The sequence below is a fragment of the Pseudophryne corroboree genome, chromosome 2 (genome assembly GCF_028390025.1).
Source record: "Pseudophryne corroboree isolate aPseCor3 chromosome 2, aPseCor3.hap2, whole genome shotgun sequence".
Classification (NCBI taxonomy): Eukaryota; Metazoa; Chordata; class Amphibia; order Anura; family Myobatrachidae; genus Pseudophryne; species Pseudophryne corroboree.
The window spans coordinates 947,971,734-947,997,708 of record NC_086445.1 but is presented as its reverse complement, the minus strand read 5'-3'; positions in this window follow the sequence as shown (position 1 = coordinate 947,997,708).

Sequence of the window (25,975 nt, the reverse complement as noted above, 5' to 3'; positions counted from 1 at the left end):
GACGAATTGATAATCTGTGAGGAGGGGGATGTACACGGTGATATATCGGAGGGTGAAGATGAGGTGGACATCTTGCCTCTGTAGAGCCAGTTTGTGCAAGGAGAGATTAATTGCTTCTTTTTTGGGGGGGGTCCAAACCAACCCGTCATATCAGTCACAGTCGTGTGGCAGACCCTGTCACTGAAATGATGGGTTGGTTAAAGTGTGCATGTCCTGTTTTGTTTATACAACATAAGGGTGGGTGGGAGGGCCCAAGGACAATTCCATCTTGCACCTCTTTTTTCTTTTCTTTTTCTTTGCATCATGTGCTGATTGGGGAGGGTTTTTTGGAAGGGACATCCTGCGTGACACTGCAGTGCCACTCCTAGATGGGCCCGGTGTTTGTGTCGGCCACTAGGGTCGCTAATCTTACTCACACAGTCAGCTACCTCATTGCGCCTCTTTTTTTCTTTGCGTCATGTGCTGTTTGGGGAGGGTTTTTTGGAAGGGACATCCTGCGTGACACTGCAGTGCCACTCCTAGATGGGCCCGGTGTTTGTGTCGGCCACTAGGGTCGCTAATCTTACTCACACAGCTACCTCATTGCGCCTCTTTTTTTCTTTGCGTCATGTGCTGTTTGGGGAGGGTTTTTTGGAAGGGACATCCTGCGTGACACTGCAGTGCCACTCCTAGATGGGCCCGGTGTTTGTGTCGGCCACTAGGGTCGCTAATCTTACTCACACAGCTACCTCATTGCGCCTCTTTTTTTCTTTGCGTCATGTGCTGTTTGGGGAGGGTTTTTTGGAAGGGACATCCTGCGTGACAGTGCAGTGCCACTCCTAGATGGGCCCGGTGTTTGTGTCGGCCACTAGGGTCGCTAATCTTACTCACACAGCTACCTCATTGCGCCTCTTTTTTTCTTTGCGTCATGTGCTGTTTGGGGAGGGTTTTTTGGAAGGGACATCCTGCGTGACACTGCAGTGCCACTCCTAGATGGGCCCGGTGTTTGTGTCGGCCACTAGGGTCGCTAATCTTACTCACACAGCTACCTCATTGCGCCTCTTTTTTTCTTTGCGTCATGTGCTGTTTGGGGAGGGTTTTTTGGAAGGGACATCCTGCGTGACACTGCAGTGCCACTCCTAGATGGGCCCGGTGTTTGTGTCGGCCACTAGGGTCGCTAATCTTACTCACACAGCTACCTCATTGCGCCTCTTTTTTTCTTTGCGTCATGTGCTGTTTGGGGAGGGTTTTTTGGAAGGGACATCCTGCGTGACACTGCAGTGCCACTCCTAGATGGGCCCGGTGTTTGTGTCGGCCACTAGGGTCGCTTATCTTACTCACACAGCGACCTCGGTGCAAATTTTAGGACTAAAAATAATATTGTGAGGTGTGAGGTATTCAGAATAGACTGAAAATGAGTGGAAATTATGGTTTTTGAGGTTAATAATACTTTGGGATCAAAATGACCCCCAAATTCTATGATTTAAGCTGTTTTTTAGTGTTTTTTGAAAAAAACACCCGAATCCAAAACACACCCGAATCCGACAAAAAAAATTCGGTGAGGTTTTGCCAAAACGCGTTCGAACCCAAAACACGGCCGCGGAACCGAACCCAAAACCAAAACACAAAACCCGAAAAATTTCAGGCGCTCATCTCTAGTATTTTCTACAGTGTATTGCTGCTATTAATCTGGTACATATTTCTGCATGCGCTGCCAGTATTTACTGTATATATACAGTATATATATATATATATATATATGTCTGTATATATCATGGGGCCCATACCATTCACTCTCTAATGGTTGGCCAAACCTCTAAGCATGGCCCCTGTAACTGCATTTTCCAGTGGGTCCTTCATACCCCAGTCGGACACTGCTTTTAATTGCATATTTGGTGATTTTATGGGTCTTTATGTTATGTTAATATGATTTCTATAGAGGACATGTCATACATGGACATATGGGAGGCAATCAGGATCAGGTGGTCACAATGCAGACGCCAGAATCCCGACAGGCAGTGAAATGCCGCCGCCACAATACCGTCGCAACAGGCTTTTCTCCCTCTGTGGGTATCCATGACACCCATAGAGCGAGAACGCAAGGGGCTTTCTATAGCTCGCCCCACTGCCGGCATACTGGCGGCTGAGAAGCTGCTGTCGGTACCTTGACAGCCGGCATCCCGTCCCCCGGTAAATAGTATGTATTCCGGTCATATAATGCCAATACTATGTAAGTCAGTAGAAAGGCAATATAAAACATAGTGATATTGCAAACAACATAGAAAATGTATTTAATAAACCTAAATAACATACAAAAGAAATCCCACCACCATGGTCTATTTATGTCCAAAATGTGGACTTCTGTGTTAGTTGGGGAAGTCATAGTCTTGGGTATCAATGCAACATCGTACTGTACAAAAAAGTAAAGCAAAGAATTTCTAACAAGTGGTACACGTCTAAATAGTTAAAGTTAAACTTTGTACAAGATGTTTCATAAGTTTATGCCAAAAGAAAAGACCCCAATTAAGTGATAGATTTTGCCCAGGGGGAAACACACTTCAGCTGTGAAGAATTCTCTCCAGATGTCCTCCTGTTCACCCTGCACAGTATCTGACTCAACACGAGTCTCTCTCATTATAAATGTACAACTCCGCAAACACAACCAGCATTACTTTCACACAAACACAACCAATAATCTAATCCACAAAGAAAATCCACTTTTCCCAGGGCTAGGGTGCATATTAAAGTTTATTGTAAAATAAAAAATGAAAATCATATTATATTCACAAAGTTTTGAATTGAGTCCAAAGAAGGAACTCTAATGATTTCAGAACCCATGGTTCATTGTTCAATGAATAATTTTCAAACTTTTTTTTCTTTTTTTAGTTCCCATCTTTTATTATAGTAAGCTACAATGGCATTCAAGAGATGAATGGAAATAATATTAAGTTTATAGATGTGCACCGGACATTTTTCGGGTTTTGTGTTTTGGTTTTGGATTCGGTTCTGCGGCCGTGTTTTGGATTCGGACGCGTTTTGGCAAAACCTCCCTGAAATTTTTTTGTCGGATTCGGGTGTGTTTTGGATTCGGGTGTTTTTTTACAAAAAACCCTCAAAAACAGCTTAAATCATAGAATTTGGGGGTCATTTTGATCCCATAGTATTATTAACCTCAATAACCATAATTTCCACTCATTTCCAGTCTATTCTGAACACCTCACACCTCACAATATTATTTTTAGTCCTAAAATTTGCACCAAGGTCGTTGGATGACTAAGCTAAGCGACCCAAGTGGCCGACACAAACACCTGGCCCATCTAGGAGTGGCACTGCAGTGTCAGACAGGATGGTCGATTTAAAAAATAGTCCCCAAACAGCACATGATGCAAAGAAAAATAGAGATGCACTGTGGTCGCTGGATGGCTAAGCTAAGCGACACAAGTGGCCGACACAAACACCTGGCCCATCTAGGAGTGGCACTGCAGTGTCAGGCAGGATGGCACTTAAAAAAAATAGTCCCCAAACAGCACATGATGCAAAGATAAATGAAAGAAAAAAGAGGTGCAAGATGGAATTGTCCTTGGGCCCTCCCACCCACCCTTATGTTGTATAAACAGGACATGCACACTTTAACAAACCTATCATTTCAGCGACAGGGTCTGCCACACTACTGTGACTGAAATGACTAGTTGGTTTGGGCCCCCACCAAAAAAGAAGCAATCAATCTCTCCTTGCACAAACTGTCTCTACAGAGTCAAGATGTCCACCTCCTCCTCATCGTCCGATTCCTCACCCCTTTCACTGTGTACATCCCCCTCCTCACAGATTATTAATTCGTCCCCACTGGAATCCACCATCTCAGGTCCCTGTGTACTTTCTGGAGGCAATTGCTGGTGAATGTCTCCACGGAGGAATTGATTATAATTCATTTTGATGAACATAATCTTCTCCACATTTTCTGGAAGTAACCTTGTACGCTGATTGCTGACAAGGTGAGTGGCTGCACTAAACACTCTTTCGGAGTACACACTAGAGAGGGGGCAACTTAGGTAAAATAAAGCCAGTTTGTGCAAGGGCCTCCAAATTGCCTCTTTTTCCTGCCAGTATACGTACGGACTGTCTGACGTGCCTACTTGGATGCGGTCACTCATATAATCCTCCACCATTCTTTCAATGGTGAGAGAATCATATGCAGTGACAGTAGACTACATGTCAGTAATCGTTGGCAGGTCCTTCAGTCCGGACCAGATGTCAGCACTCGCTCCAGACTGCCCTGCATCACCGCCAGCGGGTGGGCTCGGAATTCTTAGCCTTTTCCTCGCACCCCCAGTTGCGGGAGAATGTGAAGGAGCAGCTGTTGACGGGTCACGTTCCGCTTAACTTGACAATTTTCTCACCAGCTGGTCTTTGAACCTCTGCAGACTTGTGTCTGCCAGAAAGAGAGATACAACGTAGGTTTTAAATCTAGGATCGAGCACGGTGGCCAAAATGTAGTGCTCTGACTTTAACAGATTGACCACCCGTGAATCCTGGTTAAGCGAATTAAGGACTCCATCCACAAGTCCCACATGCCTAGCGGAATCGCTCTGTTTTAACTCCTCCTTCAATGTCTCCAGCTTCTTCTGCAAAAGCCTGATGAGGGGAATGACCTGACTCAGGCTGGCAGTGTCTGAACTGACTTCACGTGTGGCAAGTTCAAAGGGTTGCAGAACCTTGCACAACGTTGAAATCATTCTCCACTGCGCTTGAGTCAGGTGCATTCCCCCTCCTTTGCCTATATCGTAGGCAGATGTATAGGCTTGAATGGCCTTTGCTGCTCCTCCATCCTCTGAAGCATATAGAGGGTTGAATTCCACCTCGTTACCACCTCTTGCTTCAGATGATGACAGGGCAGGTTCAGGACTGTTTGCTGGTGCTCCAGTCTTCGGCACGTGGTGGCTGAATGCCGAAAGTGGCCCGCAATTCTTCGGGCCACCGACAGCATCTCTTGCACGCCCCTTTCGTTTTTTAAATAATTCTGCACCACCATATTCAATGTATGTGCTGGAATTTGCCCATATGTAATGCACGCACACTATTGCTGGCGTTGTCCGATGTCACAAATCCCCAGGAGAGTCCATTTGGGGTAAGCCATTCTGCGATGATGTTCCTCAGTTTCCGTAAGAGGTTGTCAGCTGTGTGCCTCTTCTAGAAAGCGGTGATACAAAGCGTAGCCTGCCTAGGAACGAGTTGGCATTTGCGAGATGCTGCTACTGGTGCCGCCGCTGCTGTTCTTGCTGCGGGAGGCAATACATCTACCCAGTGGGCTGTCACAGTCATATAGTCCTAAGTCTGCCCTGCTCCACTTGTCCACATGTCCGTGGTTAAGTGGACATTGGGTACAACTGTATTTTTTAGGACACTGGTGACTCTTTTTCTGAGGTCTGTGTACATTTTCGGTTTCGCCTGCCTAGAGAAATGGAACCTAGATGGTATTTGGTACCGGGGACACAGTACCTCAATCAAGTCTGTAGTTGCCTGTGAATTAACGGTGGATAACGGAAACACATTTCTCACCGCCCAGGCTCCAAAGGCCTGAGTTATCCGCTTTGCAGCAGGATGACTGCTGTGATATTTCATCTTCCTCGCAAAGGACTGTTGGACAGTCAATTGCTTACTGCAAGTAGTACAAGTATTCTTCCGACTTCCCCTCTGGGATGACGATCGACTCCCAGCAGCAACAACAGCAGCGCCAGCAGCAGTAGGCGTTACACTCAAAGATGCATCGGAGGAATCCCAGGCAGGAGAGGACTCGTCAGACTTGCCAGTGACATGGCCTGCAGGACTATTGGCTTTCCTGTGTAAGGAGGAAATTGACACTGAGGGAGTTGGTGGTGTGGTTTGCAGGACCTTGGTTACAAGAGGAAGGGATTTAGTGGTCAGTGGACTGCTTCCACTGTCATCCAAGTTTTTGAGCTTGTCACTGACTTATGATGAATGCGCTGCAGGTGACGTATAAGTGAGGATGTTCCGAGGTGGTTAACGTCCTTACCCCTACTTATTACAGCTTGAAAAAGGCAACACACGGCTTGACACCTGTTGTCCGCATTTGTGTTAAAATAATTCCACACCGAAGAGGTGATTTTTTTTTGTAATTTGACCAGGCATGTCAATGGCCATATTCGTCCCACAGACAACAGGTGTCTCCCCGGGTGCCTGACTTAAACAAACCACCTCACCATCAGAATCCTCCTTGTCAATTTCCTCCTAAGCGCCAGCAACACCCATATCCTCATCCTGGTGTACTTCAACAGTGACATCTTCAATTTGACTATCAGGAACTGGACTGCGGGTGCTCCTTCCAGCACTTGCAGGGGGCGTGCAAATGGTGGAAGGCGCCACCTCTTCCCGTCCAGTGTTGAGAAGGTCAGGCATCGCAGCCGACACAATTGGACTCTCCTTGGGGATTTGTGATTTAGAATGTGCTTTTGCCAGCTTAAGTCTTTTCATTTTTCTAGCGAGAGGATGAGTGCTTCCATCCTCATGTGAAGCTGAACCACTAGCCATGAACATAGGCAAGGGCCTCAGCCGTTCCTTGCCACTCCGTGTCGTAAATGGCATATTGGCAAGTTTACGCTTCTCCTCAGACGATTTTAAATTTAGATTTTTGGGTCATTTTACTGAACTTTTGTTTTTTGGATTTTACATGCTCTCTACTATGACATTGGACATCGGTTTTGGCAGACGACGTTGATGGCATTTCATCGTCTCGGCCATGACTAGTGGCAGCAGCTTCAGCACGAGGTGGAAGTGGATCTTGATCTTTCCCTATTTTACCCTCCCCATTTTTGTTCTCCATTTTTTAATGTGTGGAATTATATGCCAGTATCAATAGCAATGGCCTCCTACTATATATACTGCGCACAACTGAAATGCACCACAGGTATGGATGGATAGTATACTTGACGACACAGAGGTAGGTAGAGCAGTGGCCTACTGTACCGTACTGCTATATATTATATACTGGTGGTCAGCAAACTGTGCAAAACTGAAATGCACCACAGGTATGGATGGATAGTATACTTGACGACACAGAGGTAGGTAGAGCAGTGGCCTACTGTACCGTACTGCTATATATTATATACTGGTGGTCAGCAAACTGTGCAAAACTGAAATGCACCAAAGGTACGGATGGATAGTATACTTGACGACACAGAGGTAGGTAGAGCAGTGGCCTACTGAAACATACTGCTATATATTATATAGTGGTGGTCAGCAAACTGTGCAAAACTGAAATGCACCACAGGTATGGATGAATAGTATACTTGACGACACAGAGGTAGGTAGAGCAGTGGCCTACTGTACCGTACTGCTATATATTATATAGTGGTGGTCAGCAAACTGTGCAAAACTGAAATGCACCACAGGTATGGATGGATAGTATACTTGACGACACAGAGGTAGGTAGAGCAGTAGCCTACTGTACCGTACTGCTATATATTATATACTGGTGGTCAGCAAACTGTGCAAAACTGAAATGCTCCACAGGTATGGATGGATAGTATACTTGGCGACACAGAGGTAGATAGAGCAGTGGCCTTCTGTACCGTACTCCTATATACTATACACTGGTGGTCAGCAAAATTATGCACTGTACTCCTACTATATACTACAATGCAGCACAGATATGGAGCGTTTTTCAGGCAGAGAACGTATAATACTGGTGGTCACTGGTCAGCAAAACTCTGCACTGTACTCCTCTTATATAATACTGCTGGTCCCCAGTCCCCACAATAAAGCAGTGTGAGCACAGATATATGCAGCACACTGAGCACAGATATGGAGCGTTTTTCAGGCAGAGAACGTATAATACTGGTGGTCACTGGTCAGCAAAACTCTGCCCTGTACTCCTCCTATATAATACTGCTGGTCCCTAGTCCCCACAATTTAGCAGTGTGAGCACAGATATATGCAGCACACTGAGCACAGATATGGAGCGTTTTTCAGGCAGAGAACATATAATACTGGTGGTCACTGGTCAGCAAAACTCATCACTGTACTCCTCCTATATAATACTGCTGGTCGCCAGTCCCCACAATAAAGCAGTGTGAGCACAGATATATGCAGCACACTGAGCACAGATATGGAGCGTTTTTCAGGAAGAGAACATATAATACTGGTGGTCACTGGTCAGCAAAACTCTGCACTGTACTCCTCCTATATAATACTGCTGGTCCCCAGTCCCCACAATAAAGCAGTGTGAGCACAGATATATGCAGCACACTGAGCACAGATATGGAGCGTTTTTCAGGCAGAGAACGTATAATACTGGTGGTCACTGGTCAGCAAAACTCTGCACTGTACTCCTCCTATAATACTGCTGGTCCCCAGAATAAAGATATTTGCTGCCCCCTGAAACAAAGTAAGAGGACACCAGCCACGTCCTCTCACTATCATTTCCAATGCACAAGTGAAAAATGGCGGCGACGCGCGGCTCCTTATACAGAATCCGAATCTCGCGAGAATCCGACAGCGGGATGATGACGTTCGGTCGTGCTCAGGTTAACCGACCCATACGGGAGAATCCGAGTCTGCCTCGGACCCGTGTAAAATGGGTGAAGTTTGGGGGGGTTCGGATTCCGAGGAACCGAACCCGCTCATCACTAGTATAGGTACAGTATATATATAATGAAATAAAACACATGCAATATTAATGGGCAAAATCTTGAGGCCATGCATGGGCATTCCAAACCATTTGCAAACATGAATTACTGAAACATTCTCAAGCCACACTTATCAAGAAAATTATTACATAATTATAACACTTTTACTCGGGTCCATCTGCTTTCTGTGAAGAAAATTGGGGGCTCGACAACAAGTAATTCCATTCCCTAAAATGAGCTATTTTTTAAACACACACTCACACACACACACACACACACACACATATCATACAGGGCTTAACGTCTGAAATAAAGTATTCATGAAACATTTCTATAATTAGGGTCTAGCTGTTCTACCCATTCTTCACACGGGAGTTTCTAATTTTCACGGTTGTAAATATAAATGAGTGTTAAAAATTTGGTAAATCTATAGAGATATAAATTTGAGACATAAGTAAATATAAATCCATGGTTCTTGGCATTACCCAGGGAGTACCCGTAGCAGATACAGTTAAAAGTGACAGGACCATTTTTGTAGTTTATTAAATTCTACACACTGGAGGTACAATCCAAATTTTGATCCGATTGTCCATTTGAGCATTATTGTTCACGCAACGCATGCCCTGCATCCGTAATGGCGTCATTATGTCAACCCCCTTTTCATCCCCATAAGGGAGGGTTATTAAAATTCTAATTCCATAGTTTTCCTATTTCCCACCTGAAGAATGCCTATGTTACATTTCAGCTTCCTAACATATCGGGAAGTAAGAGAATTAGTGATGAGTGAGTGAGTGAGTGAGTGAGTGAGTGAGCGAGTGAGTGAGTGAGTGAGTGAAAGAGTGAGTGAGGGCTTTCAAATTTATACAGTATATATAGATTATCTGACCCATTTTTTATGATACCATAGTTTGCTTTATAAAAAATAAAATAATAATAATTAATAACAATTTCCTACTACCTTTAGTTATTCTGGATGACATAAAGATCACTACCAGAGTTGCCCACTGGGGTGGAAAAATATATATAATTTGATAAATCAGTGGATGCAAACTGACAAATCAACTTCCTAAAAAGTTTAATGGTAGAAGATTCTTATTAACGATGTAATATTGAAGCATTCACTCACTGACATTTGAAGCTTAGGCTTGAATCTGACAAACCAATGAAATATCTTCTCTGAGTAGAATGATACAATACCCTCTATGGAATATAGTGTAGAACAATTAGGCTTGTAAGTGCTTGGTGTTTGTGTTCTGTAGATATTTGTTGCCTGTGGGCAAAAACAATTTCTCTGCCAACATATTGGCATAATTATTTCTAGCATGTAGTTAGTCTCGAATGAATCTAAGAAGTTCTTCAACCACTTCAACTGTAATCTCTCACAAGCAGGGCTCTCAACCCTCTTGGTTCTCATCCTGCACCATCCTTGTCTCCAGTGTTCTTCCACTTACATTCAGCTACTCCCATCCTTTCTGTCCATTCTTCCCAGTGCACAGGGTCATTTGAGTGTTACTGTCTGTTAATAACTGTCTAATTTTGTTGTGTCATTATCTCACTGTTTCATTTTTGCTCCTGTACTGTATCCTTCTTATAGTGTACTGTTTGTTTATACCATTACAATTCTCAGGTGCAGCACTATGGGCACTACGGGGCACTATATAATTAAAACTGGGCTTGGCAAATTTTCTTAAGTCTAAGAGCCAGCTTAAAAGTTTAAGAGCAAGACCATCATACCCAATCAAAATATGATATGAAAACTTGTACAGGCCTCCACACAAGCCCCTTCAATACTCCTCAGACTTCCCTAAATGCCATCAAAACACCACACAACCCATCAATGCCCATCAGACCAGGCATATGTATATCTCTGGAACCCAGACAATACCATGCCACACAGTACTGCACCCAATTCATAGCGTGCCACACAGCGGAACCTGCAATTAACAGTATGCCATACTATATGCCATATTTGCTAGGAAAGAGTGAGTAAACACCCCCCACTGGTCTGGAGAGTTGCATAAAGCAGACTGATATGGTGATATTTAAATACAGCTAGAGGCAATATATGTTACTGCTTTTAATTAATGCCGCTCCGCAGTACATTGGCATACCCACTAGTCTCCAACACAGATGCTGAGACCACTGAGGATGCTGGGACTTCTGCAGCTGATGGGACCACCAGGATGTTGGGACTGTTGGGACATCTTGAGCTGCTGGGCCCAACAGGGCTGCTGGGACCGCTGAAGATGCTGGGCTTGCCTAGTCTTCTGATGTTTCCTCCCCATCGTAAAATCCAGTTTAGCCAAAATGGTAAAATAAAATAATGTTTCAAGCAAGCTTTTTTATATAGATTATGCTCACAATGTTATAGCTGTATCATAGATTTGAAATCGATTTATCTGAACAAGATCATTTAGCTACTTACTCCCCTCATCGGGAGAGCTATGCAGTGCTAAAATCTTCATGCATAAGGCATTATTAAATTCCGATATGAATTCAATGAGTGGCGAGATGCATACAGTAGCATTCAAAATTCCATGTGTCATGCATCCCACCCATAATATTAATTCAACATGGGGACTTTCTTCTACTCATCTACTCTGATTAATAATTTGTTTAGTACACAATGGTTTTCAAAGGACAGGATCATCAGCCTTCCCCTAAATGGTACTACAATCCACGTTTTCTTTTTTTATATTTTATATGTCATTACAGACTAGCAAACTGGAAGCTCCTTCCCCGCAGACCCCCTTATACACTTCTTCTGGAACTGCTATAATTGGTAGAATAAACCTTTAACTGTCATTACAGGCTGCCTCCCATTTTTTTCTATTTTATGGCCAATGACGCACATTTATAGGATTAAATAACTTCAGCCATTGGCAAATATACCTTACTGGATACAATTTGTATAAGTTTTATTAGCTTGTGAGGATTACGCAAGTAAATACTGTAGTATTATTATTATTATTATTATTATTATTATTTTGTGTTTTATATTTATTTGTGTCTGGATGAGGATAATGACTTTGGACGAGTGTTGGGATGTAGAGAGATATGGGAGATTTGGAGAAAGGGGGGTTCAGTGGTCAATGTCACTACTATGGAAATGGGGGTTGGGATCAAGGAGCAATGGGACTGTTATGGAGGTGAGAAAATGAGGTATAGAGACAGGAATGCTCAGGGGGCAATGGGAATGCTACGGAGGGGAGAAAGTGAAATATGAAGAGACAGGGAGTCTCAGGGGGTAATGGGACTGCTGTAAAAAGGGGATAGAGACATAGAGAATATGTGAAAAGAGGGGGCTCAGGGGGTAATGAAACTGCTGTAGAGGGGGCATTAAAATGGGAAGGGAGGGGGACTCATGGATTAAAGAGACTGATATGGAGGGGGGGGGGGCAGAAAGACATGGGAGAGGAGTCTCGTGGTGATGAGACTGCTATGGAAGGGGAATGTAGAAAAATATGGATAAAGAGGGGCTCAAGGCAGGCAGTGATAGAGCTATAGAGAAGGCAGTAAAGAGCTTTGAGGGAGCAATGAGAGGTATGCAGTATAGGAGTTAATGGGGAATATGGGGGTGTAATGAGAGAGATACTGAGGGCAGTGAACAATACAGAAAATGTAATGAGAGAGATGTGAAGGGATGGGTGCTCAAGGGAATAAGACAGCTATGGAGGGGGATGGCAGAAGATATAGTAAAGAAGTGAGGGGCAGTGAGCTATAGAGGTGGCAAAGAGGAGTCTATGCAGGGGGCAATGAGAAAGCTATGAAGGTAGCGGATAATGAAGATGATCATTCATTGTTTGGCTTTTTAAGAAGTTTTTATTACTTTTCACTTTCCAAGCAGGCCTGTAACTTTTCATAATTTATACAAGCCCCAACAGAACTTAGAACATCAGCTGGCAGTTGCAGCAAGTTTTCAAGGTGGCAGGTCCAAGTAGGATATCACTTGTCTTGTCTTGTGTATTGTATGTGCTTTTTGTTTTTGTATGGTTGTTATTTTTTAATGTCAGGGCTGATTGGAGGGAGGAGGTGATAGAATGATCGTTCATTGTTTTTGAATAGGTGTATTCATGGCCGGACTTGCCATGTGACATTTTTGGCAAATACCAGAAGGGCTGATGAGCAGTCTAATCATTTGGAGGCCTGACCAGGCAGTTCCACCACCTGGCACTTTGCTTGGTATACTGAGGGAACCACTCAAAGACAGGTCATAAGTTAACATGTGCCACGCTCCATGACTTGCGACGCGCCCTAGTGACTTATGGCCACACCACCTTGCCATGTGCACATAATGAATACTGAGGCCAATTGTTAGCCCTAGTCTGTTTCTGGGTGAACTGGATTATAAATTTTCACCTACTGTAACAATACGCCAGACTGCCAAAATCACAACTGCTGGCAGAGCCTATATTCACAATGAGGTCATGTTGATATACCACTTGTTTACTTGGCGTCATCCCCTTGTGGCTCTACCCTCATCCACCGATTACAGTGTCCCACTGTCATATTTTTTTCTGGATCCTCTCCTGGTAATAGATATTGGTGATATCACCTGCTTCTGACTACCAGCCCTCACAAGAGCCATATCTGTATTATTCTGTGTGGCAGTACGTAACAAAGCATAGCTTTCCAGATCTTGCATGTGCAGATATATCTTTCAGATGGCATTAGCTTGTTACCTTCAGTGGGTTAGCCTTTATGAAAAGGGATTTTGTGATCCCTTTCCAAAGGACTGCATTGCGCAGCTGGAAAGGCACGCCTTCTTACTAATCACTGGTAGGGCCCATGTCCTCATGGTTCAGATCAATACATTCTAAGAAAAAAGAATTCTTTTTGCCACGATATGTGGCATTAAGTATTCTTGGGGGGACATGTACTAAGCAGTGATAAAAGTGGAGAATTGAGCCAGTGGAGAAGCTGCCCATGGAAACCAATCAGCTGCTCTGTATACTTTTGTAGTATGCAAATTATAAATGTTACGTCAATGCTGATTGGTTGCCATGGGCAACTTTTCCACTGGCTCACTTCTCCACTTTTATCACTGCTTAGTACCTGTTCCCCGTAATTTTTTAAGGGCACACCGCAAATTATAGTAAATATGTCCTATATATCATAGTTTATAAATTTTTAACTAGTTGGTAACCTGTATTATGTGATTTTAATTCCATTGGATATAACTCCTTGTTTTGGTACAATGGTTTACCTTTATGCTAATGTAGTTTATATACTGTATATGTGTGTGGCACAAATATTTATTGGAAAACTTGACAAAAAACATGATATTCAATAACATACAGATGATTTATTACAGCAATATATACAATAAATATAATAATAAGTTTTAGATTACATTTTTATTGATAATAGAAACTACATCTGCAGTGTTTTAACATTTTTATAGCTTTATTGGGTATATTTTGGCCAAAACATGGATGGCTTTTTTTCTTCCCTAAAGGAATGCTACACATTTCTAATAATCATTTGGTTTTATGAATTCTGCAAAGTATATTTAGTTGAACATTTTAATGGAGTTGTGGTATAAGATGCCAGTTTCTGATTGAAATAAATACGTTTTCATGTTAAAATGAAGGGTGAGGTTCTGTAAACAAGAATTCTGCACGTAATAAAAGCAGTTGTAAAAGTTTACTCAGAGTTCAGAATTAAGAAAACCGTCTGCATTGGATATTTTCAGTGGTAATAACTTAGCACTACCTCTCCATGCACACAGCTGTTTTATATATCCAAAAATGTAATCATCATAGAATTAATAACAATTGTTTGGAAAAAAAACATTTGTTGAACTTTTATTGGTCCTTTTAATAGTGCTTCATGTATTTGATGAAGAGATAAAGGAGGCAAAAGATAAAGCCTTTGTGTAGGAACAGTTGTATTGGTTTAAAAACAAAAAGGGTATTTATGCTATAAAATAAGCCTACATGTGGGGTATAATATGACAGTTGAGCATTTCCACAAATACTTATTCATAGTTACATACAGCCACTTAGGCCCTGCCTTATGTGGTGGCTGTTGTTAATAAAAATCAATTCTGATTAAATTTGCACTAAAAAATCGCACAGTAATGACTGATGGTCAGTCTCATGGAAATTGGAAAATTGTATATTTACTTAATATCCTTTAGAAATTTCTCATTTGAGTGATCCTCTACTCTAGCTTTATATATATATATATATATATATATATACATATATATATATATATATATATATATACAGTATAATATATATTATAACACCAAATAAAAGACCCTATATGCGCCTTTACCAAAGCTACACCACTGAGAAATACCTTCCGTCAGACAAGGTATTAGAATTAAGATGAAGAAGTATAGAGAGTTCTCATGGGAGCTGTACCACCTCAAAATTCACAAAACAATATTAAAAGAATTTTTGTATTTGTATAAAATAATGAATTTCACAACATTGTCATAAACGTCTATGACGCAGAAATATAAAAACCTTTTACAGGATTACATACATCAACAGTGTGAAAATCTGTTATTTTTACAATGGTCTGAAGAATTACAATCTGTTGTTCTCTGCTTTTGGTTAGGAAAGACCAATCTTCAACCAGTAAATTCAGATGTATGTTCTAATCAGCCAAATCGTAGAAACCCCGATTTGGTTGATTAGAACGTACATCTGAATTTACTAGTTGAAGATTGGTCTTTCCTAACCAATAGCAGAGAACACCAGATTGTAATTCTTCAGACCATTGTAAAAACAACAGATTTTCACACTGTTGATGTATGTAATCCTGTAAAAGGTTTTTATATTTCTGCGTCATAGACATTTATGACAATGTTATGAAATTCATTATTTTATACAAATAAAAATTTATTTTAATATTGTTCTGTAAATTTTGAGGTGGTACAGCTCCCATGAGAATTCTCTATACTTCTTCAGTATTATATATATATATATATATATATATATATATATATATATATACACAAATCTCCTGGTGCGGCACTCCTGGACTATTGGATAAATCACAGCTCAGATAGGCAGTTATAATAACGTTTCAGTGCCACTTTATTAAGGCACTTTCATCAGACAATACACAATACAAAATAACTCACCTAAATAAGTGTACCCTCCACATGGACGCCAATCGCCGGAAGCCGAAATCCAAGACCTCTCACCTGGCTGGCCACTCGTCATCAATGACGTCATTCCAACTCACGCCTCACCTGGGCGGGCTAGAATTTCACTAGAACACCCACATTAACTACTATATAACCATCAAACGTGCAAGTGCATAATAAACATTTAAAATTACAAATAGCACAAACCTAGAGCGCCCAGTTCTCCAATAATCTTATACTGCATTGTGGATCAGAGTATTAGCTACTATTAATCGATCATAATCACAATCTCATATCGACTACATACTACAAACTTTAAGGGCCTATGAAGGTAATGTACTAAAATGGACCATTAATAATTTTATATTGCCTGAATAACATGCCAGCCTATCAGTCCTACTAAAGAAACCAATTTAACCACAGGTGTTCGTTAAGTCCCTTAGGGCTGAGTGTATCAAGTCTAAATATCCATTCAGACTCGCATTGCATTAATTTGAGTGATCTATTGCCACCTCTAATTAGAGGTGGTATATGATCAATCATTCTGTATCGCAGCATACTTAATGGATGTTTTGCTCTACTAAAGTGTCGAGCTACTGGCTGCTCGCTATCTCCTTTAAGGATCGCTGCCTTTATGGCACTACGATGTGCTGCCATCCGTTCTTTAAAGGCTCGTTCCGTCTTGCCCACATAGGACTTGCCGCAAGGGCAAATTATTTGATATACTGTAAATTTTGTATTGCACGTTAAGGTGTGTCTAATTTTGTATTTGTGACCTCTTCCTGGATGATAGAATGTATCACCCGCAATTAGGAACTGGCATGTAGTACATGCACATCTTATACATCCCATGTTCCTACTCCGTGCGCTACTGGACCTAGTGGCATAATTCGATCTTACATCGGTTTTAGTATGTCACGCAAATTGCGGCTCTTGGTGTAGCAGCTCATGAGTTTAGTGTTGTTTAATTTTAACTCTTCATCTGTCTGGACCATAGGCCACCATTTCTTCGAGATCTTACTAATATTATTACTGTGTTGATTATACTCCTGCACCCAAGGGATCATAGTAATGCTTTTTCTTGATTTATTTTGTTTTAATATTGCATCTCTATCTAGTTGGAGTACTTTCTCCTTAGCCTGTAATAGATCATCTAAACGATACCCTCTCGCATAAAATTTATTAATCATGACATTCATCTGTTCGTCTGCCAACTTAGGGTCAGACGTAATTCTCTTTACACGGAGTAATTGGGAAAAAGGAAGGCCCCGTTTGAGGGGTCTTGGATGGAAACTTTTACAGTGGAGCAGATTATTGCGATCTGTTATTTTGGTATACAGAGATGTAGTAATTTTACCTTCATGTTTCTTAATGAGAACATCCAAAAAGTGTACTTCTGTCTTGCTGATAGTGTATGTGAATTTAATAGGGCATTCTTGGCTATTATGTCCTTCTATCATAGATATAAATGAATCTTGGCTATCTCTCCAAAATATCAATAAATCATCTATGAATCTGGTATAAAAAGCCACATTCCTAGCAATCTCTGGATTGGAAAAAAAGATGTCAGTTTCTACCTGGAACATATAGATATTAGCGTACGATGGGGCCACACTGGACCCCATCGCACAACCTATACGCTGCAGGTAGTACTTACCGTCAAACATAAAATAATTTTTAGTAAGTACAAGACACAACAAATCAAGCAAAAAATCAAGATCTGGACCAGTATACAATGGGTTGTTATTATTAAGGAAATGTCTAACTGACGCAAGTCCCTCATCATGTGGAATCACTGTATACAGGCTTGCCACATCCACACTGCAAAGCCAGATATCATCATCCACATCTGTAAGAGCATTTAATTTTCTCAACAGTGCGGAAGTATCCATAAGATAGTTTGGATGCGCTTGAATGCTAGGCTGTAAAACAGTGTCAATATATACTGAAATAGGTTGAAATAGGGATTCTACTGCCGCAATTATAGGGCGTCCAGGGGGGTCTATCATAGATTTATGAATCTTGGGGGTAGTGTACATAATTGGTACTTTAGGATATTCAGGCATTAAAGCACCACTGAGCTTGGATGTGATAATTTTATTGTCGGCTGCACGTGTCAATAAATTCTTCAATTCTATCTTAAATGAAGTAGTGGGATCTCTGTCCAGTATTCTGTATGTGTCCTTATCCATAAGTTGCCTATTGATCTCCATGATATATTTGTCAATATCCTGTATGACAAGGGCACCGCCCTTGTCCACCGTCCTGAAAATCAAATTCTCATTTTTTGACAGTCCCATCAATGCCTGGTATTCGTCCCTTTGTAGATTATGTTGGACAGGAATTGGGTGCGCTATGTGGTTATCAACCTCGTTACCCATCATTCTCATAAACGTCTTAATTGTAGAATTTGACGACTGGGGGTCAAATGTCGCTTTAGGTAATAATTTGCGTAATGCTGGTGGTATTTCATCAACACTAGTTTGCTCCAGATTAGCTTTGGAAAAATATTATTTTAATTTTAGTTGCCGACACAGGCGGAGTTGCTCCACCTGCCATTGGAATGGATTAAAGGTGTTAGTTGGCACAAATGATAATCCATATGACAACACTCTATTTTCCACTGGTGAGAGTTCATAAGAGGAAAGGTTTACCACTAAATTCTCTGCTGGCGGGGTGGTTTTGTGCCTGCTATTTTGTCGGCACCATTGTCCACCACGCCTATTGTATTTTCGTGCCCTTGTCCTCCTTCGCCCATATATCTCGCTCTCGTCGTCACACCTAAAGGGCCAAAATTGCGTTTGGATCTCTGCCGTGGTTGTTTTCTCTCTGTATCCGTGCTAGATGAATTAAAATCAGTGGATGAACCTCCTGCATATTCCCTCCCTCTGCCCCTCCGAAAGAAAGGCTTTCTATTATATGTATTTCTTGGGCCACAGGTCCATTGATATACTGTATTGTGCTCATAGTCGGCATCAACCTTCATCCTTTTTTCTTTTTTCAACTTGATAAGATCACGTTTGAACGTTTGCATCTGGGCTGTTAACTTTTCATACCAGTTAACTGTTGTATCATTGAGCAGGGCTGCCTTGTGGATAGCTTCATGAGCCGTGATTTTATCCTTCACCAGATTCATCTCTTTAGTAGATTGCTCTATTATAAGTAGTGTTAAGTCCATAGAGCATTTATTCTCTATGGCCACCCATCGTTTGCAGAACATCGGGTCATGCTTGCCAATCGTGGGTCCATTTTTAACTCTTAGCCCACGTGGAATTTTTTTAGCTCTATGGTAGTCGCTCAAAGAGATGCAATGATAATAGAATTCCATTTCTTTTTTATGTAGTTTCAGTAGGTCCCTGTAGATATCCTCCAGAGGAATAATATCCAATTCATTTGTTAACTCCTCATTATATAGTATAGCATCAGCCTCTGGTTCCGAGTAGCTGAACAAATCACCGATGGTGTATGTAGTATGCGTATAGCCTGTAGCTCCCACCGGGTTCTCATTAGTGGTAGTCATGTTAACACCGATATAGGTATGTGCACTGCGGCACTCAAAGGGTGTTCCTTTTAACAATACTACTATCGGATTACCAACTACAGGATATATACAGCACTAGAGGTAAAGAGCTATGCTATAAGCAAAAAGTGCAGGTGCTTAAAAAATCTTGCTCATATCAAGAGCAATAATACCCCGTAAACCAACACCATATTACATACAGTGAAAAAAGTCCATATGATGAAAGGTAGCAACTTATCTGAAAACGAGGGAGCCTTGACAAGTATCGCTGTATTGGCCAAACACAGTGTTACTACACATATATCCGTATGGTCCGGCTCTCCTTCTAATCACAGTACCTGTCCAGGTGCCCTCACGTAACATGCATCCACACAAATCTCCTGGTGCGGATCTCTGTCCAGTATTCTGTATGTGTCCTTATCCATAAGTTGCCTATTGATCTCCATGATATATTTGTCAATATCCTGTATGACAAGGGCACTGCCCTTGTCCGCCGGCCTGAAAATCAAATTCTCATTTTTTGACAGTCCCATCAATGCCTGGTATTCGGCATCAACACTAGTTTGCTCCGGATTAGCTTTGGAAAAATATTCTTTTATTTTAGTTGCCGACACAGGCGGTGTTGCTCCACCTGCCATTGGAATGGTTTAAAGGTGTTAGTTGGCACAAATGATAATCCATATGACAACACTCTATTTTCCACTGGTGAGAGTTCATAAGAGGAAAGGTTTACCACTAAATTCTCTGCAGGTTTTGTGCCTGCTATTTTGTCGGCACCATTGTCCACCACGCCTATTGTATTTTTCGTGCCCTTGTCCTCCTTCGCCCATATATCTCGCTCTCGTCGTCACACTGGGCGCTCTAGGTTTGTGCTATTTGTAATTTTAAATGTTTTTTATGCACTTGCACTTTTGATGGTATATAGTAGTTAATGTGGGTGTTCTAGTGAAATTCTAGCCCGCCCAGGTGAGGCGTGAGTTGGAATGACGTCATTGATGACGAGTGGCCGGCCAGGTGGGAGGTCTTTGTTTTCGGCTTCCGGCGATTGGCGTCCATGTGGAGGGTACACTTATTTAGGTGAGTTATTTTGTATTGTGTATTGTCTGATGAAAGTGCCTTAATAAAGTGGCACTGAAACGTTATTATAACTGCCTATCTGAGCCGTGATTTATCCAATAGTTCAGGAGTGCCGCACCAGGAGATTTGTGTGGATGCATGTTACGTGAGGGCACCCGGACAGGTACTGTGATTAGAAGGAGAGCCGGACCATACGGATATATATATATATATATATATATATATATATATATATATATATATATAGTACAAAAAAGAGGCGGCACTCGAAGGCTGGTGACACAAATCAAACTTGTATTGTGTGATGTTAACGTTCGGGGACCACCTCCACGTCTTCAGGTCCTAAAGTGCAGCCTCTCTTTTGTACCATATCACACAAGGGATGTGGCCCTTGGGGAGGACACCGGAGCAAGCTTTACCCAATGCCTAGAGTGCAGGAGTTATACTAGATATCTATCTATATATATATATATATATATATATACACTGCTCAAAAAAGTAAAGGGAACACTTAAACAACACAATGTAACGCCAAGTCAATCACACTTCTGTGAAATCAAACTGTCCAATTAGGAAGCAACACTGATTGACAATCAATTTCACATGCTGTTGTGCAAATGGAATAGACAACAGGTTGAAGTTATAGGCAATTAGCAAGGCACCCCCAATAAAGGAGTTGTTCTGCAGGTGGTGCCACAGACCACTTCTCAGCTCCTATGCTTTATGGCTGATGTTTTGGTCACTTTTGAAAGCTGGCGGTGCTTTCACTCTAGTGGTAGCATGAAACGGAGTCTACAACCCACACAAGTGGCTCAGGTAGTGCAGCTCATCCAGGATGGCACATCAATGCGAGCTGTGGCAAGAAGGTTTGCTGTGTCTGTCAGCGTAGTGTCCAGAGCATGGAGGCGCTACCAGGAGACAGGCCAGTACATCAGGAGACGTGCAGGAGGCCGTAGGAGGGCAACAACCCAGCAGCAGGACCGCTACCTCCGCCTTTGTGCAAGGAGGAATAGGAGGAGCATTGCCAGAGCCCAGCAAAATGACCTCCAGCAAGCCACAAATGTGCATGTGTCTACTCAAACGATCAGAAACAGACTCCATGAGGGTGGTATGAGGGCCCGACGTTTGCCAGAGAACACCAAGATTGGCAAATTCGCCACTGGCGCCCTATGCTCTTCACAGATGAAAGCAGGTTCTCACTGAGCACATGTGACAGACGTGACAGTCTGGAGACGCCAAGGAGAACATTCTGCTACCTGCAACATCCTCCAGCATGACCGGTTTGGCAGTGGGTCAGTAATGGTGTGGGGTGGCATTTCTTTGGGGGGCCGCACAACCCTCCATGTGCTCGCCAGAGGTAGCCTGACTGCCATTAGGTACCGAGATCCTCAGACCCCTTATTAGACCATATGCTGGTGCGGTTGGCCCTGGGATCCTCCTAATGCAAGACAATGCTAGACCTCATGTGGCTGGAGTGTGTCAGCAGTTCCTGCAAGACGAAGGCATTGATGCTATGGACTGGCCCGCCCATTCCCCAGACCTGAATCCAAATGAGCACATCTGGGACATCATGTCTCGCTCCATCCACCAACGCCACGTTGCACCACAGACTGTCCAGGAGTTGGCGGATGTTTTAGTCCAGGTCTGGGAGGAGATCCCTCAGGAGACCATCCGCCACCTCATCAGGAGCATGCCCAGGCGTTGTAGGGAGGTCATACAGGCACATGGAGGGCACACACACTACTGAGCCGACTTGTTTTAAGGACATTACATCAAAGTTGGATCAGCCTGTAGTGTGTTTTTCCACTTTAATTTTGAGTGTGACTCCAAATCCAGACCTCCATGGGTTAATAAATTTGATTTCCATTGATCATTTTTGTGTGATTTTCTTGTCAGTACATTCAACTATGTAAAGAACAAAGTATTTAATAAAATATTTCATTCATTCAGATCTAGGATGTGTTGTTTAAGTGTTCCCTTTATTTTTTTGAGCAGTATATATATATATATATATATATATATATATCATGGTGAGTGCTGGGCTCTCGGGATGGGGGGGTCAGTTGGGAGTTTGGAGGCTCCTGTCACTTGCTCCTCTGTTGAGCATCTATTTACGGAGACAAGAGGGACTGGGGGTATGACCAGCAGCTCACAGTGCACTAGCCATGCCCCCATACTCATGAAAAATGGGGGCGTGGCTCGCGGCATTACCGTGAAGCCATGCTTCCTTTACTGAGGTCACGGTCAAGTCCCCTTTTTACAAGTGGGTGTGGCTATGCCAAGCCAGGGTCCCGCTTCCTTACTACTGAAAGTTGGGTGGTATGTAATATTATTTAAGCAATGTGGTCACAGGCCACATTTCTGTATGTGTATATTTGGGTTCATTTTTAAGTAAACCATGTCAGCTGCTTCCTTGGTGGTGATTTAGGAGCTGTGTTGGTGACTGAGATTTAAACCAGGAAGCACATTTTCAATTTGACTCTGATAACAGTTGCCAGTTTTTCAGAGATCTGGGTGATAGAGTAGCACTTGCAGTGAAATGCGGTCCCTTGATGTTGGGTTGCAAGCTTAAATGCATTGTACAATCCATGAACTAATACCCCATTATTTAGTTATGTATTGATGTGTAAAGGTGAGTGAGATCACAATGGTGACTGCCAGGCTTACTTTGTATATATATATATATATATATATATACAGTGGCGATCGAAAGTTTGGGCACCCAAGGCAAAAATTCATTTTAATGTGCAAAAAGAAGCCAAGGAAAGATGGAAAAATCTCCAAAAGGCATCAAATTACAGATTAGACAATCTTATAACATGTCAAAAAAAGTTTGCTTTTATTTCCATCATTTACGCTATCAAAAGAACATAAAACAAAAAATGGCGTCTGCAGAAGTTTGGGCACCCTGCAGAGTTAATACCTTGTACTGCCCCCTTTGGACAGCTGAGACCTGGCAGTGTCATGGATTGTTCTCAATCATTGTCTGGAAAGACCAGGTGATGTCAATCTCAAAGGTTTTAAAAGCCCAGACTCATCTGACCTTGCTCCAACAATCAGCACCATGGGTTCCTCTAAGCAGTTGTGTAGAACACTGAAACTGAGAATAGTTGACGCTCACAAAGCAGGAGAAAGCTATAAGAAGATAGCAAAGCGTTATCAGATGCCCATATACTCTGTTCGGAATGTAATTAAGAAAAGGCAGTCATCAGGAACAGTGGAAGATAAAGCAAGATCTGGAAGACCAAGAAAAAGATCAGACAGAACAGCTCGCAGGATTGTGAGAAAAGCAAGTCAAAATCCACGTTTGACTGCACAATCCCTCCAGGAAGATCTGGCAGACACTGGAGTTGTGGTACACTATTCCACTATAAAGAGATACTTGTACAAATGTGGTCTTCATGGAAGAGTCATCAGAAGAAAACCTCTTCTACATCCTCACCACAAAAATCAACGTTTGAAGTTTGCAAATGAACATATAGACAAGCCTGATGCATTTTGGAATAAAGTTCTGTGGACCGATGAGGTTAAAATAGAACGTTTTGGCCGGAATGAGCAAAGGTACGTTTGGAGAAGGCAGGGCACAGAATTTAATGAAAAGAACCTCTGTCCAACTGTTAAGCATGGGGGTGGATCAATCATGCTTTGGGGTTGTATTGCAGCCAGTGGCACAGGGAACATTTCACGAGTAGAAGGAAAAATGGATTCAATAATATTCCAGCAAATTTTGGACACTAATTTGATGCCATCTGTGAAAAAGCTGACGTTAAAGAGAGGCTGGCTTCTACAAATGGATAATGATCCTAAACACACCTCAAAATCCATGGTGGATTACATCAAGAGGCGTAAACTGAAGGTTTTGCCATGGCCTTCACAATCTCCTGACCTCAACATAATTGAAAATCTATGGATAGACCTTAAAAGAGCAGTGCGTCACAGACAGCCCAGGAATCTCAAAGAACTGGAAGACTTTTGTAAGGAAGAATGGGCGAAGATACCTCAAACAAGAATTGAAAGACTCTTGGCTGGCTACAAAAAGCGTTTACAAGCTGTGATACTTGCCAAAGGGGGCAGTACAAGGTATTAACTCTGCAGGGTGCCCAAACTTTTGCAGACGCCATTTTTTGTTTTCTGTTCTTTTGAAAGTGTAAATGATGGAAATAACATCAAACTTTTTTTGACATGTTATAAGAATGTCTAATCTGTAATTTGATGCCTTTTGGAGATTTTTCTATCTTTTCTTGGCTTCTTTTTGCACATTAAAATGAATTTTTGCCTGGGGTGCCCAAACTTTCGATCCCCACTGTATGTATATATATATATATATATATATATATATATATATATAAAAATTCCAACAAATAGGCACGCTCCAAAGTCCTTTTAAATGTATATCAAGGTATTTTTAATATATTATACTCACAAGGTAACAAATGCAAGGTTTCATATCGTATGCATAAGGACAAAATAGCAACGCTATTCAATTATGTTGCTGGCTTAACCTGGTGACATGCTTGACAAAAGTCTTGAGGGACCGAAACGTTGCTATTTTGTCCTTGTGCATACGATATTACTTTGGAGCGTGCCTATTTGTTGGAATGTATATGCATTGGAATCGCCCTTCTTGGGGATAATCTGTGCAGTGCACCCCATGGATGAACTCTTAATGAAAGTGTGGGACACCCCCATTGGATATGGATATATATATATATATATATATATATATATTGTGCAGATGCTGAGCCACCTTTGCAGATCCATTGAGGGTTCGCCTGTTAAGTGATTTGTCTTTGACCCTGAGCATCTGATTCTCCATATGCAATTTGTCTCACTGCAAGGCCTGATTGATTATCCAATTGAAAGTCCCAGTGACATATAGGGTCTTTCCATCAAGCACTCATGAATGATTTGTTGAGATTCCATGCATTATTCTTACTTACCATTCAGTTGAGATTCACCCCTGATGAAGTCTTGGAGAAAAGACATAACGCGTTGGGTTGTCTTCTTATGAAGTCTTTTTATGAATCAATATTGAGGAAAAAGAAGAAATTACAGAAAAATATCTGTAACTGTAATTTACTGTAACTGTGATTGTTGATCTGTAAGATGGGTAGTGTTCTTTCACACCTCCTCTGTACAAATATTGACTTCATATTTTTATAATAAAAAAGTTTTTACATGGAACAGGTCACTAATCTGTTTTGATATTTAAACCTTTGAGGGTTTTTGTTTCTTATACTAGTTATTGATACGATCTGTTGGCGCCAATTCTTCTATTGTGCTCTATATATATATATATATATATATATATATATATTTACAATTATTTTTATAAACATTGATGGTTGCAATATCAAACAATTGATGTATTGAACAATCGTGACCATCGCAAACTTTCTTTTTTCCCGCGGCTGTAGAAGAGGTACATACTACACAGGTAAAAGGTACACAAGGAAGGTAAGGGTGCCATTCAGCAGTGATTGGCAGCATGGCAGGAACTAGGGGAGGGAAATAGGAGGAGCCTAGAAGTCTCCTGAGAGTGGTATTTGCTGGAAAATTCTCTTCAAGCAGCGGCCCAGTTGGCTTTCTGACTGGTGACATAAGATGATACCATGTCAGGGAAAGACCAGCCTGGTGTGGTTACATCTA